The sequence below is a fragment of the Corvus cornix genome, chromosome 3, assembly GCF_000738735.6.
Source record: "Corvus cornix cornix isolate S_Up_H32 chromosome 3, ASM73873v5, whole genome shotgun sequence".
In the NCBI taxonomy this organism is placed as follows: Eukaryota; Metazoa; Chordata; class Aves; order Passeriformes; family Corvidae; genus Corvus; species Corvus cornix.
The window spans coordinates 35921143-35943915 of record NC_047056.1 but is presented as its reverse complement, the minus strand read 5'-3'; the positions used below and the strand labels follow the sequence as shown (position 1 = coordinate 35943915).

At 39.0% G+C, this 22773-nt stretch overlaps 1 long non-coding RNA gene across 3 annotated transcripts in view; it reads left to right on the top strand.

Moving 5' to 3' along the window:
* LOC104684370 overlaps positions 1 to 21027 on the top strand; it is a 68059-nt gene extending 47032 nt beyond the window's left edge. For all 3 annotated transcript variants that reach the window (XR_005604129.1, XR_005604130.1, XR_002043740.3), the window contains 4 exons: positions 6052 to 6162; positions 7440 to 7668; positions 9063 to 9161; positions 18396 to 21027. This is a non-coding gene — a long non-coding RNA (uncharacterized LOC104684370). The remainder of the gene's footprint in view (positions 1 to 6051; positions 6163 to 7439; positions 7669 to 9062; positions 9162 to 18395) is intronic.
* The last annotated feature ends 1746 nt before the right edge of the window (positions 21028 to 22773 follow it).

The following is a 22773-nucleotide window of genomic DNA, read 5'->3' as shown; positions in this document are numbered from 1 at the left end:
CTATTCTTCGTATGTAACAAAAACTTTTCTGTCATGTATTTTCTAGCAAGCATGTCAGAATTCACCTTTTTCGGTGGTTTTGTGGCTACAGAGAAATGCTCATGTTGATACAAGGATAACCCAGAGAGTGTATAGTGAAGCAGACTTCAGTACTTAATTGTTCCTCATCCATTCCTTCAGAGCTCCTCTGAGAGAATGGAATGTTCTCTGCCTTGAATTACAATTTCTACTCTTCAGTCTTGCATCATATCACAGGGAATTTTCCAGTTATTTTTGAGTTTTCTTGTCTTTGGTTCCAGGCTTTCCTAATCAAAGACTTCAGTAGTCTGCAGTAAGGGCATACAATGTCAAATACATGAGAAATTCATTAATATGTTTCAGCTCTTTGCTACAACTATGTTCATGTTAATCCATATGCTCCCACTGGAGTTACTCTTTCATTTTTGTGTTGACAGAAAAAAGAAATTGAGCCAGTGCATCTCTTAATTTGTAATCTTTGAACTGCTCAACTCTATGTTTGTATTGATACTGTGTCCAAATATGCAGTCAAGGATTTGACTGCTTGAAAAATAGAGTGACCTTTTTGAGTCCCCAAAACTCCAGATTACAAGATATGCTTACCTGCCTAAGGGCTGAAAGGACACATTTATTCCCAAATAACTCAACCCATCTTACTATAAGATGTATTATTCCCTCATAATAGGTGGAGGAAATTAAAGGCAATGGGAAGCTTGTTTATAGGCCACTCTAAAGTGAGTCATTAAACAGGAGAAACTGACACACATAACTCTATCTCAGCCATTAATCAATACGAAATTTCACTCATAATTACAGTCTGTGAATGGACAAGGTTCCTTCAGCCATCCTCCTTCTCATGGGTTTGGGAAACAGCAAGATTGGGTTTTTTTCCAGAAACTATGCCAATATCTGTTTGACAAAAATAATTTTTCTTTTTTTTTATTCATTTAATCACTTTTGGTGCTGCTCTGAGTTCTAGAAACCTAAAGGAACAACTAGCTTAACAGAGCTTTCAAGGGTAAAACCAAAAGAGTGCACGAATCCTTCAGTGGCTTCCACAGCTCTGTTTTACGTCTGCTGCAGAAATGTCTCTCAAACGCCATGTTGATTTCCCAGTCTTCTCAGAAGACCTCCATAGCAATGCCTATCAAATTCTTGGAAGAGAGGTAATACAGACGGCAAAAAAAAAAAAGAGAATAAAGGTAAAAGGCAGGGTAAAACTGGCAACAAAATGAGACCAATGAAGGAAAGGGCAGACAAAGACTGTATCTAGACAGAGATTCCTTTCAGAATCTCAACTCAAGTTTTGGGATTAAGTATTGCAAAATCATGTCCACATGTTTTATTTTCTTACCTGGCCAACAAGATAGCCACTGACAAAGGTAACAGTCCACTTCCTCAGCCTTTGGTATCTCCACAGTAAACTGTTGACCTGTATTCCTGATGCTACTTTAAGAGGGAAAGGTATTATTTATGGAGTGATACATCTAACATTTTTCAGGTAGAACTTTTTTTGCAGAAATAATTAGACGCTACAGCATTGTTGCAGATTGGTATGCGAACAGAGTACTTGCAAGCACATCTGCTCACAATTCATGTTGATCCTAGGCCTGAGGACAAGATGTGGATATGTGGGAAGCACTATTTCCAAGCTGTTAATTCACTGTCTGTGATCAATGGCAGCAATTATTTGCCTGTCAGACTTCTATATGAATAAAGGATGATCAGCATACACTCCCTGTCCCCTTGATTGTCTTTCTGTGCAGTATGAGAACAATGTTCTTGAGTGTTAATACAGGTTTCCCAACCAGTCAGACCACAAGTGGGGGTTCAGAAGTCAGAAAAGACTTTAGCAGGGACACAAAATTGTTTAAGACTCAGAGGCCGAGCTGTCAGGAGCAACCAGACATTTACTGGGCAAAGAAAAAACAGTGTTGAGGAAAGAAATGCAAAAAGAGAAGAAGGGAAGAGCAGGGGAGCACCGAAGAAAAACTTAATTCATAAATTTTCATGTGAGTACAACAAAAGACTGAAGGTCCAAGCTTCAGGGATCTATTGTGAGCTTTCCTTAAAACAGACCTAGCACCTCTCCTTGTACAGGTTCCCAGTGGTACAATTCCTGGTATACCACTTACCTGTGCAAAAGGCATGCTGAAGGGCTTTAAATACTTGGAAAGAAATCATCCGATATGTGCTGAATTTTATCATTATTAGAGGAGATTAGACTTTGCAGATAAAACTCCTCTCTCTCTTTGACACTGTGTCCCTAGCAGTGCTCTGCAGTTCTGTCAAGCTCACTGAATGAGTAGCTCCATGGCCCATCATTTCCACTGATCTATAGCAGCTTTGTGGTTAAGGCACTCAAGAGTCATTTCTTCTCTCTTTGCTACTGACTTCTAACAAAACACAAATTTCTCAGTGGCTTAGCTCCTGATGTATAAAATGAAATGTTTTTAGCAAACACATTATGAAGATCAACCCATTTAAGATGTGTTCACACATCTTAATGTCCACATAGTGTTATACTTGGGGGAAAAAAAATTCTGACATAAACAATGTGTTTGTGGGGCAGGAAAAGCCGATTCCTAATCTCCTGCTCCTGTCCACCTACATTCCGACACAGATGATATCTGTATCTAAAATTTCATGAGAGTGCATTAGAAAAAACCTGGACAAGGCTAACACATACCAGAGACTGAAGTAATATGCACAATTATCTTGTTGGAAAAGAAAAAATAAACACAATTATCTGAATAAAACCAGAACTTGCAATACTTAGATAGGAGGCATAGCAATTTTGATTTGAATGAGTTACCAATTCAGTGCTCGTATATCTACTTAAGCTGTCAAAACATAACATGCCATGGAATATATTATATATATTAGATGGGTCAGATTTAGGCCACTTCCTTCCCACAGACAAAATCAGAGATGGTTAAGTAGGGCACAGATTTTAAACTTGTTCATGGCCTCCGATAATCCTACTCTCAACAATTCCTGTTGAAGGAGCCAAAAAGAGAACAGATGGAATCAGAAGGAATAATTTATATTTTTTTTTTTTGTTATTACTGTATATGAGCCTCATGTTCTCAATGCTTTCCTCTGACAGAAGTCCTTAAACAGCCAGGCATGATATGGAGCAGATGACTCAATCATTTGACTACATCTCTCACTCTCCAGAAGTTGTCTGAGATTCTCAGTACTTCCTGCATGTTGCTGCAGTCTCACTGCCACTGTCAGCCCCCACACCAGAAGTATTAGCTTGACATATTACTGCTCTGTAATCTGCACCCCAGCTGGCTCTTGTACACGAAGCTGGGGAAATGGAAGGAGACTAGGATGCTCTGAAGCAGATGAGAATTACAACTCAGTAGGGCTCAGTGTTGAAAATAAGAACGTAAGGAACACCCTACAGTGCAGGACCAGCATTCTGCCTCCATCACTGTCTAGGAGAGCATGTGCTCTCGGCCACTATCTCCCTACCACTCTGCCCACGTCGAGAGTCATTGATTAAGGAATTCCTGTTAATTTTCCTTCATATAGTGTTAGACTGGTTTTCTAGGAGTTCCTACTTCCTTGTATCCTCTGCTGAAACTGTCTCAAAATTTGCGGCAACAAATTTACGGGCGATGAAGGGTTTGGTGAGTTAGCAGCTCTGCATTCACTTCATTGATTGCCTTCGTATTTCCCACTGAGTATTCTCCACTCCAAGTTTAGAATTAAGTCCCTTAAGTCTCTTCTTTTGATACAGTTACTTGACATCCTTAATCACTTGTCCTGCCTTTCTCTGTACCTTTTCTAACTCGGCCACGACTCCTTGTGACGTGAGGATCAAACTTCAGACAGTGCCCAAGATGTGTGAGATTTTGCACTGCAGCAAAATTATGTTTTCTGTTATGTTCTCAATGCCCTCTCTGATGAATTTTGACTTTTTTTTCCTCTTGGCTACTACTGTATATTAAGTTAACGACTTCAGAGAACTACTGGTGATGATTTCTAGCTCTCTTCCCTGAGGTATAACTGCCAATTACAAGTTCACAATCCCAGAAGCATGGTTTAGACTACTTTTCCCTCAAGATTAATTACTTCATATTTTTCACACTGACATTAATTTGATAGGTTTTTGTCCACTCACTCAGGTTTGTGAGATCTTTCTGGGAAACAGGCCTACCAAAAACCACTTCCCTCACCTGCAACTGCAACATGCAACCATGCGAAATCCCTCGTGGGACTGGAGCACCTTCAGTACACAAAGCCCTTGCAAATGCCTGGCAAAGAGGCAACTCAGCTCATGGGAGTATCTATTCTCCTACCTGAACAGGGTCTCAGGGGCTGGGAAAGCAGGAAGTTGAAACACCTGCATGCTTAGCAAGGATTGTCTGTATGACTGTCTGTACGTCCTGCATGACTGCAAAAGTGTTCTTCAGCCATTTCTAGAATGACTAAATTATAAAATGCTTGCATTTGAGTGGTTATGATTTAATCTTTAAGATCAAAAAAAAAGGGAAAGAACTTCCTTGCCTGAACAGCTATGAGAATTTTGCAGCCCAGTGAAGAGTTCACAACATACCTTCTCCTTCACTGGCTTCTGTGTGCAGTGACAGCTGGTCTGTCAGCTCCTCTGACTGTTCCGTTTGTTTGTTCAGTCCTTTGGGATACATCTTTTATGTTAGGCTAGTCTTATCTACAGGGACATCAGAAACATCAGTTTCCCTGCCATGTCCATGCAGATCCAGAAAACAGAAAGGTAAAGGAAACATACTTTACATCCCATTGTGAACTTAAACAACATTGTAGTGTAATATCAGGCAGGCAAATTAATTTCAGCTGCAATCACAGAGACAGATTACATCACTGTTTTCAAAACTTCCCAATATAAGACAGATTTAGCAATGAAAAGTAGCAAAATTAGATTTTTAACTGGCCAGGGAAGACCTGACCAAGGAACGTCAGAGACAGGAGACATGTTAAGAGCCTGCAAGAATCATGCAAAGGGCTGTCAGAGTCAGAGCAGCAAGTACCCTATGGACTCTTGAATCTAGCAGCTAAAATAGCAGTACACATGCCAGCTGTTTTGATGGTCAGTGCTTTATGTGCTGCATGAACCTTGCTTCTCTTTATCCAGTCTTTGTTTCCAAAGCTTGTACTGAAATGAAATGCTTCAGAAACGGACTTTGCAAGCAACATTTCACTCTTCAGTAAAGTATGTGAAAGCCAATTCAATCTTCCAGTGCTCTCCCACAATGTGGAACTTACTCATTCATCATCTTTCATGGAGTTCGTCTTTCATTTAAAAAAACCAGCACAATAAGATTATACCATAAAAGTCAGATCATACATTCTGCCTCAGGTGGCCACTCCTAGAATCCCTCTTCCAGGATGACTTAGTCCATACTCTAAATTAGCATTCCTTGGAAAAAAATTACCTGTTTCCCCTTAGGTCCTGTCTCTGCATGCCAGAAGCTTTCAGTTAAACCTTTCTCAGCAGTGCAGATGCCTGCTTCCAGGGCAAGGTCCCTCAGGCAAACAGTCTCAGCCTTGCACAGGACAGCAGGAGCCTAATCTTATTTCCTGACTGTGACATATGCAGAGAGGCTGAGAGGGCTGGGATTGTTCAGCCTGGGGAAGAAATGGCTTGGAGGGATTCTCTCAGTGTGTGTAACTATATGATGGTAGAGAGCGAAGAAGACAGAGCCAGGCTTCTCAGTGGTGTCCAGTGAAAGGACAAGACACATATCTAAATACAGGAAATTCCATTCAAACATAAGAAAAAGGGCTTTTTTTTCACTGTAAGGCTGGTGTAACATGGGAACAGGTTGTCAAGGCAAATTGTCAAGTCTGTATCCTTGGAGATAACTGAAAACCCCACGGGACATGCCCTGAGCAACCTGCTTTAGTTGACCCTGTTCTGAGCAGGGAGGGCTGGATGCAACAGCTGTCAAAGGCCCCCTCCAAACTCAACCCTTCTCTGTGATTCTCTGTGAACACTCACAGGCTTGTAAATATTGAACTCATTGCTCTGCTTTGTTGCAGATTTGTCACAGGATATACAAGGGTTTGAACTCTACTCTCAAGCATGTGTGTTTCGGACAGTATTTATACCGAGACGACTCAGGAGAAGAGCAATAAACTTGAAACACACAGGTATAACTTGTGTTTGGACACCTATCTCTGTCACCTGCTGTAAGGCTGGCTTTCCACCAGGAAGGAAAAGGCAGAATACCCCAGAACCAGTGTAATAGCCATGTAGGACCCTGTCTCAGGAAAGAACTTGCATTTACTGCACATATATTTGCCTACAAATTTTAGTGGACCTTGCTCAATAACTCTGCTGAATCAGGACTAAAATCCACCAATAGTAACAGGCGCTTCACCTCTACAGGGTGACCTACTTAATTACACTAATACCTTTTAAGAGATTTATTCCTCTCCTGAGGTACGCATTTTCCCTGGTGTTTTAGGAAAGTCTATGACAGATATTATGATGTATTAGGTGAACTGCTAAAGATTCCAAATAGTCCCAGATAACAAAAAACATTTTTTCTCTAATGTACTTTAGAGGAGTACAGTAAATATATCTGGAAACTTAAGAGCACCAGTTGAAGTGTTTATGAAGTTGTACTTGAGCTATTCGGTTTTAACAGTGCTTAACTATAATCTAGTGGTCTTATTTGCAACATTTTTTGTCATTTTTATGACTTTTTTTTAATAGGACTAGGCAATTTACAGTGCTGTGCCACTGTGGGTTAGAGCATCATGCTACAAAACTGAGATGCACCTTTTGTTGTTCCATATGGCAGCCCAGCTTCTACATCAGTTCTAGGAACCCTTTTCCACAAGTGTGTGTACAGACACCCCTCGGCCTCATTTACCCATCCTGAAGCAACACAGAGGTTTTAGGCCAAAAGACATCCCTTTGAAGACTTTCAGTTGTCTCACCAAATCCATTAACTGTTCATTTCCAGAAGAATGCAAAGATGCAACCAGAGTACAGATACTGCTAATAAACACACCAGAGGTTACTTCTCCATCAGATAGTGCTGAAAACAGTTGTCTTTCTGACGTGACCAAAGTTAGATGAACTCAGCACCTGTTGTAGAAAAATGTGGTAACTATGTTTTTCTAAAGCAGGTGTTGAACTCCTTTGACCTTAGTCACATCAGCCAGACAAATGGACAACTGTTTTTCACCAAGAAAGAGCACATGTTTATCTTGACATACAGTAGTTTCTGTGATTTTGAGAAAGCCCAAGAGTAAATTCTGAAGTTTATAGTTTAATAATTTCAATAAAGTGAAACTCAGACCTGAACTAAACACCTTCTCCAACCTAAACTTGAACTTTACGAGGTTTGTGATTGATTAGTTTATTTGACGCCTCTTACAAGGACACCAGTTCTTATTCTAGTCTCTTTTTTTTTCAGCCATCTGGAAACCTATAGCTGACTTCTCCAGATGCACTCGTTTTTCAGCCTCGACTAGTTCTGAAATCCTTGCCACCCTAACCTCTGTAATACCATTCAGCACGTCTGGTGCTTTCTAGAAGAGCCATTTCTTGGGTGTGATATGAGATTGATGTGATGTGATATGATATGCTATGATATGATATGATATATTAGCTTTTCTTACTTCATACCAGTTCCTCCAGGAAGGGTAAGTAAATTTGTCCATTTCATAACATGTGTGAAAATCACATAGTGAGTAAAAAGATTTGTCCGGGTAGATGTTTTCCTTCTGATTTAGGTTTTATTTCCTCCCAAGTTATAACTGAGCTACCTTTTTCCAGAGGGAAAAGATACTATTCTATATAGCGTCTTTCAATGAAAGTTGGTAACAGTGTAGCTCACAAGGCTTTACCCTTTTTTGGTAATTTTCAGGTGCTTGGTTTCAAAGACCAAATAGTTACGCCTTCCACTTACAGAGTACCAAGTTGTACTGAAAACAAACCCATTTCAACAGTTGTATGCAATCATGAAATAATAATACTTTAACTTGTTTTCAAATAATTAATTAGCATTTATATTCAAGTAAGAGATTAGACAAACTGCAAAGTGTACAGCAGTGTACAAGAATGTTCACATACACATGTAATAAAAAATATAAACACAAGTGTTCCTAAGATATTATAATAGAAATTCTGTTCCCAAAGCAAACAGAATTTTACTAAGATTAATTAATGATGTCTCATTTTTATTCTTCTTCTTCTGATTTTTTATTTTCCCTGCCCCTAACTGGCCCCTTGATATATAGAAATAAAGAAATTTGAATTTCTTTGTTTAATTTCATGAATACCCACTGTGAGCCCTATCTAAAAATTGGTTCATTCAGAAAAGAGATCATAATGAGCAGGGAATTACTTTTTTATTTTTCAATTTAAAAAGGGGGCATGAAGTTAGTTCAATGAATGGACTGTTGGTTCCTAGGATTTTCAAAATGTGTGAAAAGCATCGTGTGAAAAAAAATGAAATTATTTCCTACTTTGTCTATGTTCAGCAGCAAAGGGAAGAAAACAGTCTTATAGTGTATATATTGAACTGGGATTTGGGACATTGATAGAGTGCATGCAAAATACATGTCTACGTGCTTTTAGAGTTAGCATTCGTGGACTGGAAAAGGTTACTAAGCCTTCCTGAAAAGAGATATAGATATAGATATAGATATAGATATAGATATATACAGACACCGTTTGCTTTTCCCCATCTTTTTACTTTCTGGTATAAGAGCTAACTGTTTTGGAAGGGAACTAATTTCTCCTTCCTGATACAGAACCATTTAAAAGTAGTTACTTTTAAGTAAAAACACGCAAAAATATAAGTAGAATACAAAAGAGAGGCAATGCATGTGCCAATGTGGTGGGCTCTGGTAATTTGTCATGCAAGTGTGATTGTTATTTTCCTTCTCTTTTTCAAGCAGTTGTCTGGTTTTACATGCACAATGTGAGGCCCAGACACATGGTATCTTCCTCCCTGCTGCAGGAGCAGGGCTGCTGCACTGTTTCCAAAACTTGTAGTCAGAACATTCACACTCCTTTTCCTCTCCTATTACAGGTGTGGCTTATCCTGGTCCTGTTCTTGCTACCAGACCTTCTCATTTCAGGTCCAGTATGGGCACTCTTGAACAGCAGCACCTCTTGTGATGGCACTGAGGTTAGTTAGTTCTCACATGCAGAGCACACGAGCACCTCACATGGCAAGTGCTTTAGCTGACAGTATTTGAAAGGCGTGTATTTATATACCCCTACAATGCCGGTTTGATCTCATGTTCTGTTGGGTACATTTCTGCCATGAAACTACCCAGTCCGTGCTTAACTGGGGCTGACCAGCAGAGCAATCAGCCAGGCAAGCAGTAGTCAGTGGATCTTTATAGTAAGTAAAACAGTTCTCGCAGTAAGGTGCTGCTCTGGCCTGTCTTGCTCCCCTACAGCAGAATTCACTGATGTGTTAGTGACGGTCTCTGCCAGGTAACAGTCCTAGTCCTTGGAGGAGCTGAATCTGCCCCTGACAGGTCAGCATGGAGCTCCCTCCTTCATCTCAGTGAAAATAGCATTTTTTTTCCTGAAAAAGTCATGCTCGAGACTTCTCCTGGGTGTCTTGCTGAGAAAAAGTCCAGTTTCCATGCTAGTTGAAAAATTAATCTATGGGGTTTTTTCTGCCAAAAGTACTCTTGCATGCTCTATATAATCCATGTATTTTTAAAATGATCTGGAAAGGATGAAAACCACAGAATTCTTCTTGTCTTTTGAAATTTGTGTTTCAAGGCTTGTAAAGGGTCCATTATCTCTGCACTGAGACTGTCTTAGTGGGTTACAGATGATGTTAAAACCTGTTAAGCATCAGTAAGGCAGGGCAGCACAGTATGATCTGAAGCTCCATTACAGCTCAGATGGTACTAGTGACCTCTCTGTAGGGTGTTTTCATCTCTGCAAATTGCAAAGCTGCCATCTGGACTCCATTCACCCTCTCTGTAGCAACACTACACAAATACAGATACTTTTAGGCACAAGACTGCTCTGTGATGAAAAAGAGAGTCCTTCTGTCTTGATTCATTTAAAGGACTCCAGGGCACTACTCCAGCTACACAGCAGTATCCTGGAGGTACTGCCTGCAGTCACACACTGTGTGAATACATGGATAAGCTTTCAAAGAAAAAGAGACCTTAGTGGTAACTGAGATATTCTTAATCTGTGTTGCCTAAGGGTATACTTGCAGCTTTCTCCCCAGCCTCTTTCTTCTGGGTAGAGAATCACAATCTTGAAAATGTGCAGGATTCATGAAGCCAAGAGGAACAGCATAGGGCCACAGTGTCACTTATGTGCACAGCCTGGCTGTCCAGGGAGGACAGCTGAGGGAGGGGGGGTGCTGAGCACTGCTGCAGGTGCTGTCCAAGCAGAAAACCTCCACTCTGCTCTGCCTGCGCCGTGCATCCTGAAGTCCACATATTGGTGAGTGCCTTCTCTATTCTGGAAAAAGAGCAGACATGCAACAGTGTTGCAGACAACCCAACAGGGGTCCTTGGGGTGCTGCACCGCTGCCAGAAGTGCTTGTGGAAGGATTACAAGTTGTGACCAGGGTGTCTCCATCAGGATAGCCATCAATGCAACAGCAGATCACATCACTGCTTGCCAGCCTGTTTACTGCTCCATGGTCTGAAATTACTCAGACCTGGCCTTGTGAAGCTTCATTTAATTTTCACCTTGTAACACAACATTTTTTTTCTACTACAGAATTATTACCCAGTCACAGTTTTTGTGTTAGGCTTGCACTAAGTATGTCATTCAGTACTACATTTAATGAATATCAGCTACCTTTGAACTAAAGATTTATTTAAATAGGAGGTACAAGAGTACTTTCAAAAATACAAAGAAAATAATTACTTAGAGGGAAACAAGTAGAATTCTGTCACAAACCAAAATAAGTGAGATGTTAAACATCTGAAACAGAGTTCTCTTGCAAATAAACAACATCAAGTGTTTGCTTTATTGCTGTTACATAGAAGGCTTATAACTTAAGCCTCAGTCAGAAGCTCAGCCAGTACAAATGCTGGGCTGCAGCAACTGGATTTCTGGACCTGGAGCAGGCATCTAGGGGAGGCTTAAAACATTTTCCATCTCCTAACCTTCAACACAACTCCTGCTACTCTAACAATTTAAACTAATAGAGCACCTGGCCCTTACTGAGTCTCCATCTTATTGGAAACACATTTGAGTCTGACGGCTGCTTGGGAAGCCAAGAACCACATTCGTCACTGGGGTATCTCATCTGACATCAGTGAGATCAGAATTTGGCTTTAATCCTCCAGAATGCACACGATTTTTACACAGGGACCATGTGAAAATTAACTTTGACTGCTACACTAATTCTACTGTATTTGGAGAAGGACACCGAATGTTTCTCTTTGTTCCAAACTTCTCTTAATAGCATTTTACTTTGCAGCAGCAGATAGGGCTGGCCCTTCACACCACATGCTGTCACGAATATTGTAGCCTAGAGAATAGCCTGGCTTCCTCTCACTAAAGAACAGAAATTTGTTGTATATTATTTGATTTGTATGCCCTCATTATGTTTTGATTTTGGCTGCTGAATGGAAATAAGAAGACAGAGTATAATTTTGTTTAATGGAAATAAAGTGTATCAAACAAGACTTAATAGAAAAGACAACTGTATATTTGCTAGTTGTTTGAAACTACTTTTTTCTTTATCTAGAGATCTTCCAGAAAATCTTTTTTGTTTTTAAGAACAGCTTTAAATGAAGCAAGAGCTTCTGGTAGAAGACTTTTTATAGTTAGATTTTCCTTTTAGCTGGATTTTGGATGAAAATTGGGTTTCCATTCATAAAATTAAATGATATTTTGTTAAATCTCTATGGTATCAAAGTGTAGGCAATGTACAACTTGTCTTCTACTCTCTGTCAAAAATCTGGTCTTTATGCACCAGAACTTTCAGTCACACACCTCATTTTTAGTACCTGATTCAGATGTATTATGCTTGCACTTTGAAGAGGTGTCTCTGATAATTTAATTTGCAAACTGAACTTGGATCTGAAAATCAAAATCTTCTTAGTGTCTTGAATGCAGCTAATTTGCCACTTTCAAAAATTTAGGCTGGTACTCACAATAAATTAAACAGGAGATTTCTATTTCCAACATGGGCCAAACCCACAAATGCTGGACATCCCTCCTTCTTGCCTGTATTTGTGCATGTGTATGCATGCATATATATGTGTGTGTATATATATATATATAACTTGTGCAAAAACTGCCAAGTTTTTCATACAAAAGCTTCTCTAGCTACTCAACCATTTTTGTTGTTCCTCGAATTGGGAGCAATAATTGCCGGGAGCTCTGAACAAGTTGACTTTTACATAATTATCACAAAATCATCTTTATGGAATATTTTCTGTGAGAAGCATTGTTTGGAAAGCAGTTCTATAAATGACAGACTTTTAATTAACCTTTCTTTTCACTGGCCTTTATCAAGAGGAAAAATTAAGGAAAATGAGGACACATTGCTAGACTTGATTATGTTATTTATTGCAGAGTTTTAACAAACATTTTCATAAATGTTTGACTAAGGACACAAAGATTTACATCCTGCAGTCTAACTTGCGTTTGCTCTAATGATCTTATCTATAAATGATTAGCAGGTTTATGGCATAGGAAAAAGTGGAATTTTCTCTGGTTTTCAGCACAAATCATGCCCAGAACATGTTCTTTGGCATCCTGAAAACCAAAATAGAACAAGAATGTGCTTCTTAGTATGAAATACTAATCTAAATTGAAGCATGTTCACCCTCTGGGGGTTCTATTCTGATTTTTAGTGATTACCAAGTATCTTTATAGATGACTGATTTGGTGAGTGTTCTGCCCAACATTCAGCAGTACAAACACTAGAAATATGTAATTGCATAACATTTAAAGATGTGATTTTGCCAATGAGACGCAAACATAAATTGCAAATAAGAAAAAAGACGTTTTTACTTTGTCCTCTAAAGTGTGGAACTTCTTAGGAACCTCCCCCCCCAACATGTGCTATCCTGCATATGGGGAAACTTAGTCTAGAATAAAGCCAGATGCAATCTAAGCTTGTCTAAATGGTGCAAATCTGGAGTAACCCCCATTGCTGCCTTCTCCAGGTATTTCTTTATTATTTTGGAAATGGAAAACTGAGAGATCTACATGACTGAACAATTGCCTTCAAAGCCCGGGGCATGTAGTTCATTAATGCACTAAACAGAGTGACCACATCTCCCAGCCTGCTTGAAAGAGCCATCCACAGGTATAAAGCCAGAATGTTTTTAAAATGAGCAGATGCAACATTTCACTTTGAGTCAAGAAATGGTACTATTAAAGAAACAGCTGCTACTCAGTTATTAGGAGTTAGACTGCTAGTAGGATCAACAGCCTTAGATCACAACTAATAAGAAAAAGTAAAATTTATGTCTATCTTAGGAGGCCTACTCAGTAAAACAGATGCAAAATATGTTAGGTTCTTATTCACAGATTTGGGATGATGTTTCTCATATCCCTTTTGCTTTTGTGGGCCATTAGCAAAAGCCCTTTTCATGACCTTGGAAACATGAGAGGAGATCCTATATTATGGCATGGAGAAGGGGAGTGATTTCCATACTGTTTTTTAGATACTATGACAAAACATTGTTTTGCATATTGTTAAATTTCAAAAGCAGAGCCCCTTTCTTACCTGAGATGAAGTACATGGTTATCTCAGGGGAATGTACATGACAGTTACCGAGTAAAATCAATGACATAGGACTTAGTAGCTCCTAGATTTATAGATTTTGTAAAATTATGAGATGTATAAATGTTAAGAGGCTACCTAAAATATATTGCAATTTTAGCATTTTACTGTACTTTAATTTGAAAAAAACCCCAAACAACCTGTTAGTGTCTGTCAGTTTATATCTACAATTGTAGTTGCCCTAAGGTCTTAGAGAAAATAGATTTTTTTCAAAGCTAGGCCAAAAAATATTCTTTATGGCTAGAAATAATGAAAAAAATCAGTATGCATGTATGCAGATGAGAATGCAGATGCCTTTATCTTGCCTAAATTGAGTGGAAAAAGGCCCAAATGAAGAGTGAGATAATTCTGGCATTTTGATGAAAGCTTGCAAAACACAGGCAGATCTGACAGAGGCAATGCCCTCATCAGAAACAACACTGGATGGATAATTGTTAAGAAATGGATACCCAAAAAATTCTGGAAAAGACCAGTGAAGCAAACAAAGAATTGAAATCCTGCCATCTGTATCTGTTTACATACGGATTGAATCTATTCAGTGCCAAAGTAGTTAGGTCCGCATGTTGCAGAGGAGCAGAGGCTACTTTATTTTCATGTCATAACTATTATCTCATTTTAACTCACTGAGAACACCCATCAAGATACTACTTCAGTGCGTAAAATAAAGTACTAACAGCAGGACTTCAGGGTTTGGAGCCTGCAGGCTCTTTGAGTGGTGTGGAGTAACTTTTATAAACAGGAGTCCCCTCACACTCCATTCTGCCACTCTCCCTACCAGCTGTGCCTTTCATTCATGCCACCACCATTTGTTTAAAGCCAGTGGAGATTTAAAGCACAAATTAAGGTTACAGAGGCAGTTGTTTAATCAGAATGCTAAAGAACGTTTCTTTCCCTGTTTCTGCTGGCAAGATCTGCAATAGCATTTCACAATTGTGGTGTATTTCTCATTGCCAAAAAAAAAACTAAACCCGTTGGATTTTGAAGCCCTAGGTAGCACTGGTGCTACCTAATGCCACTTATTTGTAAGTGGCCACGAGAAAAGAAGACAAAAATTAACCTGTAATTAAGCTGTATGAACAGCTGCTAAAATTCAACTTCTGCCTTCAGGAGGTAATTATTTTCAGTTCCTCAGGGAGAGATCATCCCGCTGTCAGGCCTCTTTATTACTCTCATACACCATCCCTAAAGATTCCAGTTACCTGGAGTGTACACCAAGCTTGCTGCAGTGATGCAGTCTGACACCTCCACAAGGTCCTGCTCATCAGGCACTACAGAAAATTCCTGCTGCACATTATCAGGCCTTCACTGCTCCCATCTTTGTGACTAAAGGTGCTACTCATTGTGAACGCTGGTTTTTTCAACTTACTTTCTTGGAGTTACTTTATTTAAAATGCTGGGAATAGAATTCTTCTACCAGGCAAAAAAATGTATCTTACTAAACTGAAAAAATGCTGAAAAGGAATTTGCTCCATCTTTCTCCCCTCACAGTATATATACAGAGTATTAATCTTCAGACAGGCAGAGGGTGATAACTGGTGTGAGCAGGCATGCACTACAATCAGCAGTGATTTAATTCCATTCCAGTTCTAACGTTTAAAAACATTATCTCTTCCAAGTATCATTAATCAAGTCCTTGTTTAGGAAATACCAAATTAGTTGCTATTGCTAAAAGGCCATCAATAGATTTTCATATTTCAGAGGAATATTCCACTGCTGTTTTTTGTTCATATTTAAGTTGTTGGCTATTAACTTTTCAGCAAGAATGTTACAAAAGGCTTGTTCAGCACATCTCTATCTTCAAACTTGAGACGGAAGGGAACCATCTGCAGAGCATAAAGTATCCTTGGCACGACCATGATCTCGCAGGCAGCTGCTCTCCCATCCATGAGAGAGGGAGCTGGTTTCAGTGCCTGTGATTTCCTTCTAAATTATTAGAAGTTAATGTAGTTCATACAAGTGACTGGGGTTGTTCTGGCATGTAAGTAATCTAATTAAGGTTTGATTGCTAACTGAATAATTGTGGTTTACTGAACTGTCTAGTGGGAAAAAATAAATGGTTTCCATGCCAAGAAAGAATGTATAACAATAAGACATGATTCTTCAGTTAGGAACTCTACCTTCAGTTACCCACTGAGGTCAGTGTAGCTTCTTAAGGAGAGGAAGGAAAAATTTGAGCCTGTTTTCTCTCTAATCCTATTTATAGCTAGTATACTTACACTCAGTTCATAGTAATTTTCTTCCATTTCTCATTTTGCAGCTTACTTTTAGTAGGTAATATTACCATGTTTGGACAGATTAGGTACCATGCAAGTTTGCTGCCCATTTTGTGGCTTCCTACATAGTAAGTATCCTTCAATGAGTATCATGTCTTAGCACAGTTGAAGGAAAAATGGATTAAATACAAAGCATGACCATTTGTAAGTGTGGTTCTGCATATGATTAGTAGAAAACTGAAGATTTGAACAATTTTGTTAAGATGAATGAAAGAGGAACGTGAGCAGCTGGTTAACTGCTTCATGAGATGGCTGCTCCATTAAACTCATCTGAAATTGCACTGATTTTCTACAAAAATGTCTGGCACCTGCTTCAAGCTACATTTTTTGTGGCCTGATCACAATGTTCAGAATGCAGTGGTTCACAGATAACATCATATTTTTCTAACTGTACACTCCCATCAAGCTTTAACTTTCAGTCTAATTTATTGCCTGTAGAGAGCTTGAAAGATTTGAATAGACAGTGAATGTACAGAAACGTTAGAGAGCTCTTTGTCGAAACGTTCCCTTTAACACTGCTCTTACTTAACTTAAAAGTTGCATTTTCTTATCTTGTTCCAAGATAAGGCTACTATTTAGGAAAGTTTTGCAGCATTTCTATGAAATAGGTAGAAATCAAAATATACTGGCTAATCTGAAATGGAAAGTAACTTTCCTGGGGCAATGAATCCAATGGATGGTAAAATCATAATTGGAAGCAATAGAGACATCTGCCTAAATCTCTAGGCTACAATGAAATACCTTTGTCCCCAAATGCCTTTCTAAATCAATTTCTTCATCTATAACACTGAGGATTACATTACATAGCAAGGATTATGTTGTGTTTATGTCTCTGTTACCTCATATGAACATGCCAACTAATACAGGTGTGTGATCAGGTAAGTTTGGGGAATGGTTTCCTGGAGCAGTTTACTCTGAAAAGGTTTTGACAAAGCAAGTGTCAGTCACTACAATTATAGTATTAATGTAAAGCTGATTAGGAGGATAAATTGAAGTTTTCTAATACATTTGGGTGCATTTATATTGATCCTTTGATGTAGCTGGGCATCACAAGGTCATCTCTGCAGGAATTAACACAGACACCCAGAAGAGGATTTTATTTGTAGCTTCTTGCACTGTGGTAACTATAGTTACTGTGCTGTTTCTGTAATTTGCAAACAGTACAGTCTTTTTCAAAAGAAAAGATTATGTCAACAATGGAAAGCTTCATCTCTTTCTCTTACCCTGATGGCTTAACACAAGGAAGTTTTTTGGGGTTTTTTCTTGGCTTATTTTGGGTTTGAAATGTTTTTCTTTATTTTTGCCTGTGCTCCCTATCTGCTTTAGAATATTCTTTCCTGTCTACTCTTCTTCCCTATGTACCAATGTCTTCACATCCCTGTTTTCTTTATCCTTCCCCAAATGTTTTCCTCATTCTGTGTTTCTATTTTCTTTCCATCAACAGTTAATTTGAGTCTCCAGTAAAGTCTCCCTTCCTTACCCATTCCTCGTACTCAGTGATGTTTGCTCAGTCTCTAATTTCTCGTAGCTGTCTGCACTTCCTCTATAGTGGTTTTCTATTACACTACTTCTAAGATCACTCTCATAGCCCTCTCACTCCCCTATGACTTTTTTTTCCAGGTTCTACTGTCTTTGAGTCCTTCCATCCTATCCTAAACAGAGTGAATAGTTTCTATTCCCTGTTTCCAGTTTCATACTCCTCACCTGACATCATTGTTTCTATGGCTTTTCTCCCTTCTTTTGATTATCTTAAGGCTGTCATACTTTCTCTTCCCTGCTCTTCCTCCCTGTCTCTTCTGGCCCTCCATTCAAAATACTATTTCAAAATACTGTGTATGTCACACTTTTCTCTGCATGGCTGCCATCTCCTGTCAGTTCTGGCTATGTATTGTGTGCTTTCACAATTGGCACATGTGGCAAATGAGGTATTTTGAAGAGATTACTGCAATTCAATTCTGAGTCCAGGCACTGGAAAGACAGCACAGCTCCTTCAGTAGATAAGAGAGTGGAGCTAGATGTGACAGTTTGATTTAATGGTATGAACATGAACACATCTCATGAACACATCCCTGTGTTAACAGTGGATTTCTCTGTCCTGAACAGTTTAATTCATGTGTCAATATTAAAGAATTTCCTAGGCCACCAACTTTACTCCAATCCTGCAAAATTTCAAACAGATTTGAGCTTTGTTCATGCTGAAACACTGCAATTGTCTGCCCTTGCACTTCCCATCCATGATTTGCACTTCTGGGTGTCTGCTTTTTCTTCAGGCTTTTGAACCTGAAGTTGACAGATTTCTAACGAGACCAACTTTTACACTCTTAGGTCTGACAACCAATTTTTTTTCTTGCAGTCAGTAACTAAAGAAATTCAAGGAATGTTGAACCCTCGGTGAAGCATCACAATCCAATTTTAAAAGAAATGCCAATCTGATGGCAGGGTATCCTTGCATTTTGTAGTAAAGACTACAATGTAGCAACATGTACATCAAGCTCTGCACTGATCAGCCAGCCTCAGCCTGTGCATTTTCCTGCCTTATGGCAGCAGCAATCTTTGACATACTTAAATACAATATGCCTAATTCTGAATAAAGGTATTGAAAGAGTAATTCTGTTTCTCTCCTTTGAGTAAGGTATTTCCCCAGTGAGAGATCAGTGGAGCTTCCATAAAGAGAAATGCAAGTGTGTGTGTGGGCTAAGCTAAAGATTCCCTTTTATCAGTTCATAAAGACAACATATTCTAACACATCTAGCAAAAAGCTGGAATGTTCACACAAAGGCTTGGGAACACTTTCATCACTGGGTGGAATTAGGCACAAACTGCAGTTGGGGAAACAGTTGCTTGGGCTTTGTGTCCTTGAAATATATTTAACACAACCTGCCACTGAAAAAAACTGGATTTCAGTTATCCTAACAAGGGAGAGTTTTCTCAGCTGAAGGGAGCTTCAAAAGGTGAAGCATTTCTCTGCTGCTCATGACTGCCTGAACTGTTCTTCCCTGAAGCTGCTGCCAGCTGAAGTTCCTGTTTTAACAGATCTGTGAACAATGTTATGAGAAGAAAGGTCAGATAAGCACTGATACATTTTTCTAGTGGGCTTGAATGTATCAGTAATCGCTATGAGATTGTAACCTGATGAGCTAGACTTTGTGCAGCTGCCAGATACAGGAAAGTTTCCTCTGTTCAACTTTAGTTTCATTTAATTCTTCTCTCTAGTTTCTAATAAAATCAACACTGCTTTCTTTAACATAATCTTGTTTCACCAATTGTTACAGAAGCAGGCTGCTCCAATGCTATGTAAATGAACTTCTGACCTCTGCAGGTGATAGGAGGGAGGTAAAAGATACTTGGCCTGTAGCACTTTGCAGCAGATACGAAGCCAGAGTATCTCCAAGATGCTGGTGAAAGTTAGTACACAAAGCAAGTCAAAAAAGGGAGGGATATGTCAGCCACAGGACCAAATACTGACGGGTGTCAAGAAGAATTCTCTTTTACAGTGTCAATATTCTTGGTTTTCTTTGTAAAAACATTTGCCCTCTGCTGTCCTACAAACAGCAATATTAGAAACACATTTTCAAATGATATAAAGAATCACAGCCAGAGGTGGTTATTCAATAAAATGTATTTCACTTAATCTGGACACATGAAATCAGGACAGATGCTTTATTGAAAAAGCTTCTAGAGAATCAATTCACGATAGTGCATAGAAAAATCTGGAACTTCATTAGGACAGTAATCACAAGTTTTCCTTAATGAGGTGTATTTGGCCACTGCCATGGATTTACATGGTGTTTAACCAGGTGTTAAACGTGTGAAAAATTAAACTTCCATCTTTCCACAGAAACATTGCCAAACAAAGATTAAAGAAGCACAATAAATGAAGTTCAAGATTATTATTCCTGTTTCCTTTAGCACTTTACTTCATTCTGAGCCCACTGCTCCCTTTTGTGTGTGTTTCAGTGTCAGGTCCGGGAAACACTATGGATTTTCATTTGTATATGGGAATGTCAACATTATAAAAAAAGATCATTTCCTGAATAAGCTAGAGACCTGGAGGGCAGCAGGCTTCCAGATCTTGGAAAGCACACGTGTCATTCCATTTATATTACTTTAGCTTTAATGTCCCAGTTTCAAACCTCAAATCGCTCTGGAGTCCAGAATTTGGAGGCCTGAATTGTCCAGAATTACTGAAACACCATCGAAACAGCTTTTTTTCTAGTAGTAGATGTTTTGGCATGAGGACTGGGAGCACAGTTTTATGTGAAGGAAATTCAGCCCCTGAATTCCTCCCCGGTAACCAAAGGACATGGACACATTTATTTCCTTCCATGGGAATTCCACCAGAAACTGCAGACAGTGCTAGTCAGAGAAGTTCAAGGCCTTCCAAAATTTTAAGCAAAATTTCCCCAAACCATGAGGTTTTAAAAGTATTGCTTGATATTTATATTCAGAGATCCTATCTACAAAAGAAAGGTACTCTTTCTGTACAGCTTGAGAAGTGAATTTAAAGCAATACAAAAAAAACCTATGCTTTCTGAGCAAATATTTTTTTCTAATTTCTAATGTATTATTTGATTTATTTTGAGAACAGCTAACCGAAAAGGTTTTCTAAATTTCACTGTCTGTAAGGAAAACTTGGGACAAATATCTTTTGCTTTCAGTCTTGCAAAGGATAGCGTGACAAGTTAAAGCTGTAGTTCTTATATGTCCCAGTGGCAAAAGTGACCAAGGACACCACCGACTAAGATTTGAGAAAGTAAAGGATTTTTAGATGGGAGATGATTCTTCAGTTTTCTGCTAAAGTGCATAAAGTTACATCTTTTGCTGACTCTATTCAAAACAGCTTCGTTTTAAGGCATTTGGATATCTAAATATAGGGTGTATTTTCCTATGATAGTCCTGGTGTTGTGTGCTCACCCACAGTGAAATCAGCCCTTGGAAACTGTAAGAGACAGCTAGAAATAATCTTTAAGAGACAACACAGTACTGAAGATGTGACCACATTTACTAGTGGGAAATTAGGCTTCCCCTAGGTAGGTGTCTTGCTCAAGACATCAACAGAAGACAGGGACCCAACCTCTACCCCTACCCCATGTAAAGTCAGTTCTGTCCCTATAGCCATCATGGTACACCCACAGAAGAACTTTCCATACACATGATTAGAAAGCCTACTCTCAAGGCCTCCCATCCCTTTTTGCTTTCACAAGTTACATCTTCAGCCCTCAGTTCATCTGTAGAAAACATGACCCTTAATGCCTTTCAAGCTAATACAGAAAGCATTTATATTTGGACTGCAGCATAGCTGCAGAAGTGTCCAACAAAGTGTGCCAGTAGAAATCCAGCATATTTCCTATTTTAACCGTCTGTAATTTGAGTGTTTGTTCTCTCAAGTGCCTTCAAATTATGCCAATTTCTAGAGATTAGAGTCTAGGCTAAGTATTCTCCATGAACAGATATACAGTGGATCTCTGTTTTAGTTGGAATAAGGTATATATTTGAACTGATTGCTCATTGCCTGAAAGAGCTATTCAGCTGGCTATAAAAATTGTGGTTTTGACATGGAATGTTCCTGTGGCATTGTTTTACATAGCAGTGGCTCTATTTGAAATTTTAGGTTTTCTTTGGACACTTCAACTGTGATGTGGTTTGAACTGGAGTACCCAAGGCTCTATGTGACTCCCTACCAAGGGAGAAGTAAAATACTATTGCATGTTTTTGATGCCCAGAGACATCTGCATTACTTTCTATACAGGATCATCTTGCTATGTTACAGGTACACTTCCTCCCTAGTAAGTAATGATGATCAATTAATATTTCTGCTTCAGGAAACAGAATTAAGGAGTCAAGCTTATAAACTTGAACTTAGTCTAAATCACTCACTGGAAAATGTTTCTGTTTACATACAGAGTGGTGACTAAGTTGGTAAAAGTCTCTTATTAATCCAGTGTTTCATATATCGACTTAAATTGGAATCACGGGCATATCCCAAGACCTCCTCAGTTTCTGGCAATGTAGCTAGAAATTAGGTAAGAAAAAAAGCATTGTGGGTGCTGAGTTCCATATACCAACCAAGTGTCCTTTTAACAAGTAAAAGTTCTTGAAAAATGTGTTGGAACCCTGGGTTCAGAGAATTCAGTCTTTCAGTGCTGACAGGCAATGATCCTCAAAAGCACGCTGCATTTGACCTGAGGCCTTGGGAAAGGCTTCCCAAATTATGTGATAGCACTGAGATTGTTGCTGTGTAAATAAAAAATAAGCTTGTTATATCACTGGGTGGAATATGTAGAGATGTAGAAAATTTAGGTTTCTGGGATATAGTAATATACATGCAACAAGATGGAGGGTTTTGGGTGTAGGTCAGTTCTTCTTCTTCCTTCTTCTTCACAAGCCTGGGTGATCTGGTATTGGTTCAAAAAACCCGCAGTGAGGAACATGAATGATTAGTTACTGGATTATAGGTAAAAATAAATTCGTTGACATTCCATAATTGGACAGTTAGGGATTTAAAAGACCTTGGAAGGTAGAACTCTGGGGCCATTTCTACCTTGTTAATTCAGAGGCACATTCTGTGCAGCTGCACTATAGATGAGAAATAATAAACATCTGAGTCCAAAGAAAAACTCCACATCTGCTGCGTTTCAATCCAAACTCTGAGTAAAAGAAACAAGAGACAGAGGCAGAGAAAGAAAAGAACAAAACAGAAAATTTAATGAAATGTAGACGAAATGGGGATG